Below are 10,362 nucleotides of genomic sequence, written 5' to 3' on the forward strand. Positions count from 1 at the left end.
TTCAGGTTAGGTAGTAACTCATTTCACTTTTGAGTAGTCATTTTCTAATGTTCTAGCTGAAATGACTGAAAACTGACTGAGGCATGCAAGGTTCTTTTTCTAAGACTTGCTTTTTCTTTAAAAAAATCTTTTAAATTTTATTGAGATTCTTGTTTTTATTTTAAAGAAATTAAATACCCCATGTGCTACAAGAGCCACTTAAGACAGTGTTGATACACCTTTTCTAAAATTAGAAATTGTGGAAGAAGTAATTACTTTCCAAATAGTCCAGTATTTCTAAAGTACCTGATCCATGAGTCTCCATTTCTTATTTATCGTTGAAGTTGACTAGAAGTGGTAGGGACCATTAATGAACAAGCCATGTCTTTTTAAAACACTAGTTTACAATAAACCCAAACCAATTTAGTATCCCGTAAACATTTTAAACTCAGGAGCTAGATAACTATAAAATATTGGTTCCAAGAACTTGTTATAATTGAGGAAATTCCTGTAAGTAATTCAACAGGCAGCAACTCAGGCAGCAGAGTGTGTGAAGGGTTCTCTGAAGAGTTCAAATGCACCTTTGAGCATGCACTGGAATGGCTATTTAAAATGTTAAATGTTACAGTGCTGGAATATGTTTCTAAATCTGGTGATTACCGACATGCTGTGCATTAGCGTGGAAGTGCAATTGACAGGAGCAAACTACTCTGATAGAGCATAATTCAAATGGATCATTTGAGCTCTCGTGTTTCATGCTAGAACGGGGTTGTTTTTCCCACTAAAACAAAAATTCTGTGGTTTTTTGCATGTGAAATTGCACTCCTAATGATTTGATACTAAGGGAGCTCATTCTGTGAAAGTACTGCAGCAATTTTTAAAAGAAATGTTGACCTATGAACTCCCTCCATCTTTATATGCATCATCAGAGTAAGTGGAGGAATTGAAAATAACTCATAATTGTATACAGTAGCAAATGTGTGCTTTAATGACATATTTATTGTGCTGTTATTTGCAACAGTCATTGTAGAATATTTTTTTCTTAAATTGAACACTGAGGTTTTCCTGATTTTGTACTGATGATGTACATGACATCATGTCATGATTTTTGTGCTGCAGCTTTGTCCTGTTAGATGGACAGATACATTAACACCAAAATTTCTTACTCAGATTCTAAATGTTTATCAATATCTGCATGTGAATTTACTCAATTACAGATAAACACATCAAATTCTCCCATTTCAGCTGTGTGGAAAATCAGAAATAAGCTTGATTGGGAGGTTCTTTTAGGCTCCTCTTATATGGTGGCATATGGCTGACATCCCACTTGATTTCTCACTGTATTAATATTTGCATATTAGCTCATGCACATATCTTCAAATAGCTACATTTAAAAATGACACTAGCAGATTGCTGCTTTTGTTTTCTCCCTGGTATCTGTGTTACCTTTCTCAGTTTGCTGTCTCTGAATTTCGTATTTTGCTGTAACCAGGTCTGATACTCAGTCTCCTTGGTTCCTGCCAGCCTATTCCCTTTGGCTTGTAGGCATTATGGGCCACAAGCTAGGTTTTGAGCTAAAACCTATTGAAAAAATACTGAGTACAAAAAAATCCAAATTGTAAAAATCCATTATATGCTATAACATCCCTAAAAAGACTCAACATATTTATGTAATCCTGGTTTGTATGCATGCCATAAAATATATATTGATATTGAAGTTACAGTTTATGTTCGCAGTCAGATTTTAAACATTTCTTAATCATGTCCGGAACGTATTTTAAAATTTAAAAAATATATAAATATATCCAGGACAAAAACCCCTAGTGCAGCAGTTTTATCACAATGTCTCTTGGACTAAACTAACATATTTTTGATAAGGTAAAAGAATTTCATGAGACTAGTCAGAGAAGATACTCTACTGAATATTCCCCTGAATACCTGGACCTGCTACAACTAAGAGGGATTATTTATTTCAGGATTGCTGAATAGCAGAAGAAAAAGAGAAAAAAAAAACATTGATGTCCTTTCTTTAAAAAGAACTAAACCAAAAATAAGAACAAGCCAACAACTAACATGCACTAGCCTAAATTGAGAAGCATTAGGATTAGACACATGGATGAGTGCAAACATGAGAGGCAAGAAAAAAAGTCCAGTGGCCAAAGGTACAGCATGTAGGCCAGAACATTTCAGTGTATTCAAGCCTCCTTACACAAAATGTTCAGGTTGGATATTTGGAGGAATTTCTTCACAAAAAGGGTAAGTAGACATTGAAATTGGCTGCCCAGGGAGATAATGGAGTGATTAAACATTGGAATCGGCATCCCTGGAGGTATTTAAGGAAAGACTGGACATAGCACTTAGTGCCATGGCCTAACTGACCTGGTGGTGTTTAGTCACAAGTTGAACTTGATGATCCCAGAGGTTTTTCCAACTGAATTGATTCTGTGGTTCCATGAAAATGTAGACCAAGGAAAGATAATGGGCTTATCACAACAGTGTCAGCCACGGGGAGGTAGTGTGGTGTGGTGGGTTACACCACATGGTCCTCAAAGGTCCAAGTAGTTGACAGGGAACAACAGGACAGTATCAAAGCTGCCTTACCTATTTTAGCAGGATTTACCCTTTGTGTTTTAATCTCCATTCAGTGCAAACTAAAAGCCATTCTGAACTGTGCTAAACTGAAGTGTAGTGTCAATACAAATATAAGTATAAACCATAGGAATGCATTCACGCTGGAAATCATAAAGAATTCTAAAACAGGAGAGCAGCACAGGGAGAGCAAAGAGCCTGACTACATCCAAGAGGGACCTCTCCTTGTCAGGGAAAATGTGCTTAAGTCATGATCTGTCAATTCCTTGAGCATGCTAGCATCCGGAAATGCTATAGTCTTAACTCACTTTCTCATCAGCACTGCAAGTTTCTGACCCAGATGAACCTTTGTTTGCATTTAGGTGTTTCTGTGTCAGGTAGGTGCCCACTCAGCCAGTTCAGTCCATGCATCACTGCAAATTCTTGGTCCTCAAAAAGCTGGCCTGCCTCCTTACTCCTTCCCTCACAAATCCCAAGTATCATACCTAGTGCATGCTTCCTAGATAAATACTGCCCTAGTCCTTCCTCAGCTTTCTGTTATCCAGATAAAACAATCATCCAGCAGTTTGGGAGCCAGTAGTACTTTCAGACTCCTTCACAACTAGTGCTGCAAGCTCTCTTCTGCAGCTGGAGCTCCTCTTAATGCTGCTGATAAAATTGCGTAATGGGATGGAGTGATGGATGCCCCAGAAATAAAACCTTTCAGCAACACTTCTGGGGTTTCTAAAAGTCCCACTATCCAGGGCCATCATTCAACTCCAACTTGTTCTGAGGTTAAGTCAGCTGTGGATTGAATTCTCCTTTTGTTCATGCACTTCCACATCTGGGTTTGGGGCTACTTTTGATAATGAGAGCCATTTGGGCTGTGGGAAATGTAACCTGTTTCAACTCCTTTTGCAATATAGTATGCAGAGAGAACAGATGTGCCTTCTGGGAATCCAGTAGTGCCAGATCTAAAGGTCCTGGGACCATCTCTGTCTCCAAAACCTGTGCTGAGAAGTGGAACCATACTCTGTTTCTCTGCAATGCCCTTTTCAATGACTGAATTGTCCTCTGGTGAGCCAAATGGTCTGATCCACAGATTGCTTCTCTTTCAATACTCTCTTTGCAGCTGATTCAACTTCTTTGGACTGTAAGTATGCCGTCATGCTGTCTTGGTGTCATATCCTAAGTGGTGAAGGCAAGTTTTGCAGCAGAGGCATACAAATTAATTCACTACCACCATTCCTGTTCCCCTTGCTCAGCAGTGTTTCCAGCTCTGTTCCTTCAGTAGTTTCATATTTCAATTCCACATTTTCTGTCTATAAAGCAGCAGTTGTCATTCAAATTTTGTATTCTTCATAAAGTCCATAATAGTCCAAAATGCAGAAACTTGATTATTGGCTTTTGTGGGAGCTCAGCACATCACTCCTGATGTCCAGAGCTACCGAGAGAACCCTTGGGGGGCTCGGGAGTCCTGGAATGTTGCCAAAAGCACTTGGTGGCTTGATTTTGATCCATCTAGAGATGTGTCACCGATGTATGAGGAGATGGAACCTGTGAGAATCACTTGGGTGTAAATGGTGAAGAGAAGATATCATTATAGGGTGAATCACAAATTTTGGGGTTTTAGTACAGGGGGGTTGTAGAGACAAGATGGAAGAATCAAAGCGTGCCACCAAGCTCTTCTTTCTTCTTCCTGTCTTCCATCTTCTGCAGTGGTGTTGGCACTTAGAGATTAGTCTAGGGTGAAAGTGTACTTAGTGACGAGAGTGATAAGTATTGGAGATGAAAAGTAAATATGATATATGTAGTTTTTGTTATAAAAGATGCGACCGCCTTGGAGGTAGACAGCTCCTTTGGCTGCCGTGCTGGTCAGATCCTTCAAGAAAAGAAGAGACTTTTTAGATAAGAAATAATAAACAATTCTGAAGACCAAAAAAAACTAGTGTCCAGACTCATCTTTTGAAGCCCAGCGTGCAAGAACCATCCTAAGCGTGTGTGGGGGCAGAGACAAACAGCCAAACCCCATAGACTTTAAATTTAGTATTCTCTTGACAGATTATAAATGCCTTTCTACTTTACTCAATACACCCTCTCCCATGAAAGCTTCCAGCTCCCATGAACTAAATGCATTCATAAAAGTTCCTTAGCATGGAAGAAGTTCTTTCCTTCTTCCCTCCCCTTTTTATATTGCTACCATTAATAGTCCCTGTAAAAATCCAAGCTATAAATCTGTAATTTGAATAGTTATGACAACACCAGACTGCGCAATTGTTTTAGCTTTTGTTATTTCCCTTTCAGAGTGACAGTAGCCTCTGCAGCCTGCATCTCCTGTGAGTCTGTATCCTCATGAGTCACCTTGCTAGACGCCTATCAGCAAGGAAAAAAAAAAAAGGCCTGCAAGCAGATACAGACAATTTACCAGAGTAAAGTAATAATTTATTGGTTAATATAGGTAGCTGTGACTAGCAAGCTACTAGACTAAGCATTAACATGCTTGTGTCCCCATGCAAGACAACAGATGAGTATTCTCTGGCTCAAGTGTCACCACTCTGCCATCTCTTGACTCTCTGCCTTTTCCTTCCAGTATTTTACACCTTTTTAACACTGCTGCCTTTTCTCTGGACCATATGTCAATAGCCCTACCTCCATCTCTGGGTCTGTCTTGCCTCTGCTGTGCAGTTTTCTCTAAGAGTGCCCAACCAAGGTTCTGTGATTGAGCCCTACCAGGGCTGGGCTGTGGAGCTCAAGCAGCTGAAAATGCAGAGGAGAGTGACCTGGTATCAGGCAGTGGAGTTCAGGTCAGTACAGTCAGCTGGAACCCAGAGAGTAATGCAATTTGCCAGAGGGTAGGCATATTTGGTCAGGAGAGCCACTCTCTGGGCTCTCCCAACTGTTGTGATTAGGGCTTTAATCCAAGTGTCCACATGGATCCCTTATGTCATTGAAGGCACTCTATGCACTTCACCTGGCCTCATGCTGCTGCTTTGTTCAGAATGGCAACAGTATCCCATACCTTTCTGTTCTGTATGGATATCTGGCATACCTTAGGATACCTTAGCATCAGATGCTTCTGTGTGCAACTGAACCAAGCCCCAGATTTCCAGTAACCATCTGAGAAACTCCTGTGTGTCCCAGACATCTACAAGGGGCCAGTGAAGACAGCTGGTAACTCAATATATCTTGGTTAATGACACAGTAAGCTAACACCAATTGGTAAATGCTTTTTGAAGAACTTTAAATAAAAAGCCTGCTCACCAATCCTTTATTTCTATTGCTGAGTCAGTCAGAGCTGTATGTAAGCAGCTGTATGCAAGCAGGAACACGCAAGTGCACATGAAAGTGGTGAGTAACAGCTCTGGAATGGATGGGATGGAAGGACTACTTGATGGCAGTCCAACAGACATAACCCTGAGTGCTTTGCCTCTGCCTGATGTGTAATTGTGAGGACAGGTGCTCCTTTCCCAGAAGAAATCTTATGGGAGCAAGTTAAAATGAAGGGGCATGCAGAAGAACTCACATATGGAAAAACTGACAAGAAAGTCTGGGGTCTGAAGCCCTAAAGAGATCATGAAAAACTGGCTGCATGGGTCAAAGGCTATGCCCAGCCTTTTCTCCGGAAATAGTGGCACTGGAGCAAAACATTTTTAAATTTTGGTAGTTTGCAACTGCCTCCAGCTATCTAGCATGCTCTGCAATTTGCATGGTGAAGAATGTGCACCAGAGAAAATTTCTGCCATTATCTGTAGCTGCTAAGGACAGAGTAACTAAATCAGGGAGGTTCAGGGTCGTGAACAGCTGTAACTTGGACACAGATTCAGCTTTGACTTGGGTCTTTGCACATGTCTTCTGAATCAGGAAATCATCTGAACTATTACAGCAATGATGCCAGAAGACTGTGAGTCAACTGGTTGGCATGACTCTCCTTGTTCTTCAGGGAGTAAAGAAAAGGTGAAACATATGTACCTTTATTTTGACTTTACATTGTGAAACATCTTGTTAGTTCACACTAACTCTGCACCAATAGTCCAGATCGGGCACTGGCTTGCTTCATCAATTGAAGCAATCTGGTAAATTCTTTCCCTAATATCTTTCTTCATTTCTGAAATAATGCTAATTAAAAGTCAGCTGGAAAGCCCCCTGTTTTGTGAGATGGTTGCCTTAGAACTAAGCTTGAAGAACAGACAGTAATTGCTTTCCTGAGAGGCACCATCCATCTGTGCAATTGCTACAGGGCACTGGTTACACAATGCCATGCTTGTTTTTATTGATGAGGAGGATATGCACTTGTTGAATCCAGATTTACAAGGTCTGAATTCACACAAAGGATTTTAAAAGCTGAGACTATATTAGTCACAATGAATACCATGATGATTTCTCTTGAAAGTAAGTAATATCTGTTCCCACTCACAATAAAAGCAAATGAATATTAGATTCCTTAATTCCATTAAGAGTTTAATTCTGCAGACAACTGTCTGTATTGAAAGGCTAACATTATAAATGAGGCAAACCCTTCTACATTTTGTGAATTTGTAAAAGCAAGCATGTGATTGCTCTGTACAAAGAACTGCAGTATTATCATAAGCTTCTGTGATCTCGAACCTTCTCTAGAATAAATAATTCGTAGCTGAATTTATAAGACAGCCTACAAAGCATACAAACCCCACTCTGAACTGACTTCAAATAATCACCTAACATATTTATACACTCATCTCATACAATTATATGACCTGCACAGAGAACTACATAGTAGTTCAGTGTCACATTACCTAGCACAATTCCCTGAGATTTGTAAGAACATACACTGATGCATCCAACCCTTGTGCAAAAACTGAACCCCTGTGTCACACAGGTGTTCTGCCTCCCAGAGAAAGATGAGGTTTTGGGAGTAACTCCGTCTTTGTGGGCTCCTGTTGGGTGCTTCTTAGTGGGCATTCCCCCAACTCTGCATGCTGACCTTTGTGATTCCAATTCCTACTGGCTGAGCTCCCTTCTTGGACCTTCAAGGATCTTACTGTTAAAAATAAGAGGCTATATTGACTGAAATGCTTGTAATTCTTCTAAACTGAGGGGAAATGCAGGATACATTTCTCTCAGGTATGGAGAGCTATGTATATCAGATGCAGCTATACATACATACATACACATAAAAATACCTATGTATACATACATATAAAAATACCTAACCAGGGTAGTCTAGAACACAGAGGACTTAGCTTAATCTCCCTTTGCAGATAACTGAAAAATGCAGGAACTTTTAAAGCATGATTTGTTGGGTATACAGCTAACATCTATTCCAGGCAAAAGGAATTCCCAGTTCTCTCCATCAGCTATAAAGTGAGCCTCAGGAATCAGCTCAGAAACCTGTATCCATAGTTTGCAAGTGTATAGCAGAATTCTGCCCATATGTTTACTCTGACTTGGCCTTTCTTTCACAGTAGAAACACCTTCAATTGAAAAATTAGTCATTTTATCAAACCTTATGATTGTCATTAATTTTGTAATATTTTTTAGCACCAAAAGGGCCTATATGTTACTTTGCTCTGAAGCTAGGTGGATCTATTAAAGCTTTCATCCAAAGATAACTAGAGAAAAAAGTACACATAAACATGAGTAAAAACTTTCAGCACAGATTCAGTGTGGCATTAAATAACAAAATCTTTGTTGCAGCAGTGTTGAGGCAAACTTTCAGTTTCTATGTGCTTCAGCTGAGTATGTTTATTTTTTTACCAAGTTAGATCATATGACAGGATACACAAGCTACATGAAGTGCTGCCAGCATGTAGGATTTGACTGCAATTTTGCTACTATATTTGGTGTTTGGTTTTAAAACCCCACAAGTTCTAGTACAAAATGGCTCCTTCCTGCAAAAGTCTAAACAAAAGGCAGATGAAAAATCCAAAGGGTATTTTTAACCAGAGGCAGGAAGAGGAGGGAGGCTGCTGCTTCTGGGCTGGCAACACTGACTGTGCAAGAGCTCTGCAGTGCCAGCTCCTCATGTGCCCCAAGCAGCTGCTGAGATGTGGGATTGGGAATTAATCCCCAGATCTCTAACTGTATGCTGACTACCTTGCAGGAATCAGCAGTTTTATCTAGCAGCATTCACCTCCTGCAGCTCTGACTTTTAACTAATAGTACATCTGAAAATTAAAGCAGTCTTGTACTGCTAGCTCTGCACAATACCTTATGGCAATTTCCCCAGCTTCCAGCCAGGCCACTTTGTAGCTTACTTAAATGGGGAAAATGTGCACCTTCTTTCAGGGTATTTCTCTTGCTTTCAGTTTATTCAGCTCATTTTCAATAGTGCCTAGCTCTCATGAAGTTAGAGTGACTATATATCTTTTTTTACCTGAAAGCCCAAGTTTCACATTAACTGCAGGTGTTTCCTCCTTGAACTATATAAAATGACACTGTAAGCGCATCCAAGGGTCAGAGGCCAGAGCCCAGAAGGCAGAGCTGAACTCCACATTGTGCTTAAGTAGTTCATAATAACTACCACTTTATACTATTCATGTTATGATACAACTTCAAAAATTATCTTCAACCAAAATAGATTCCAGAATTTTTACATGGAAATCCAGATTTCTGAATGGAAAATACCTCTCTCCCACTTTAGGGAAGGGCACAATTTAGTGACAGACTGTCCCAATGCCCTTTTCCAGCTGCACAGCAAGGTGGCTCTGGAAGACAAGGAAAGATACTTATGACCAAAATAGTTTGTGAACCCAACAGCCAGTGCCCGCAGCTCACCCTCTCAAGTGGTCAGATCAACCATTCTTAGCTAGAAATGCGGAAATGTCATCAGGAGTTGTTGGCCATTTAATGCATCTAGGATGTTTTCGTTGTAAGAGGGAACCCCAAGATCTGATGCCATCTTTTCCCATCTCTACACACTAACGACCCTTTATATTATCCACAGTGCTTTGTCCTGTAAAAAGGACAATCACTTTGCCCTTTGAAAATTTTGCTAGTTGTTCAGGAGGAGTAAAGTTGCTTTCTTTACTTATTGCTGTTACCACACCACTGAGCAACAGCACAAGAAAGGAAACACTAACACGATGTTTTGTAATACTGAGAGAGAGCATGATGGGGTAAAAAATATGTACCTACTCAAATGTTTTATTTACAACTATTTGCCATTGCTGTTCAAAGTAGGAAAAAGGGAAGTAAGACCAACAACAAAAAAATTATTTTGTAAAAGAGTATTATGAAGGATATAAAAGTAAAATGAAATTAAGAACAATTCATTTCACAGATTAAGGACAATATGAGCTAGATATGAGCTTCAAACTTATGCTGAAGACAAGAACGTAAGAGGTTGATTCTTATTTACAGCTTCTACTTAAACAAAAGGAAACAGCGACTGCTGAGATTCTGACCCCTTTAATTTAGATATTCTCGCAGCTAAATGTTCTTAAAAGTTCTATCCCAAGTATATTACACCTGTAACCAAGTGGAAAAGAAGCAGTTAAGATGTAAGTATCTCTCTGTCCCTGTGGTATGGAAAAAGTGACAATCAAGTCAAGCTCTTGCTGGTAATACTTGCCAAAAATAACAATCATTGAAATACGACAACATTTCAGTATTTCACGACCCTGAAAACCAACAAACAAGATGATACTGCCTTACAGAGAAGTCTGTTGGGCGGGGAGTGTGTTGGGTCAGTGGGTTTCTAGAAGCCCCTTTTCCAAGCCCCCAGTTTTCAAACCCGCCGAGGCCCGGAGGCACCTGGCCCCACCACCCCTGCACTCGGGGCGGACAAGGGCCGTTCTCACCCGCGCACCCACCGCGGCCCGCCCACCGCAGCACCAC

The sequence above is a fragment of the Haemorhous mexicanus genome, chromosome 3 (genome assembly GCF_027477595.1).
Source record: "Haemorhous mexicanus isolate bHaeMex1 chromosome 3, bHaeMex1.pri, whole genome shotgun sequence".
Lineage (NCBI taxonomy): Eukaryota > Metazoa > Chordata > Aves > Passeriformes > Fringillidae > Haemorhous > Haemorhous mexicanus.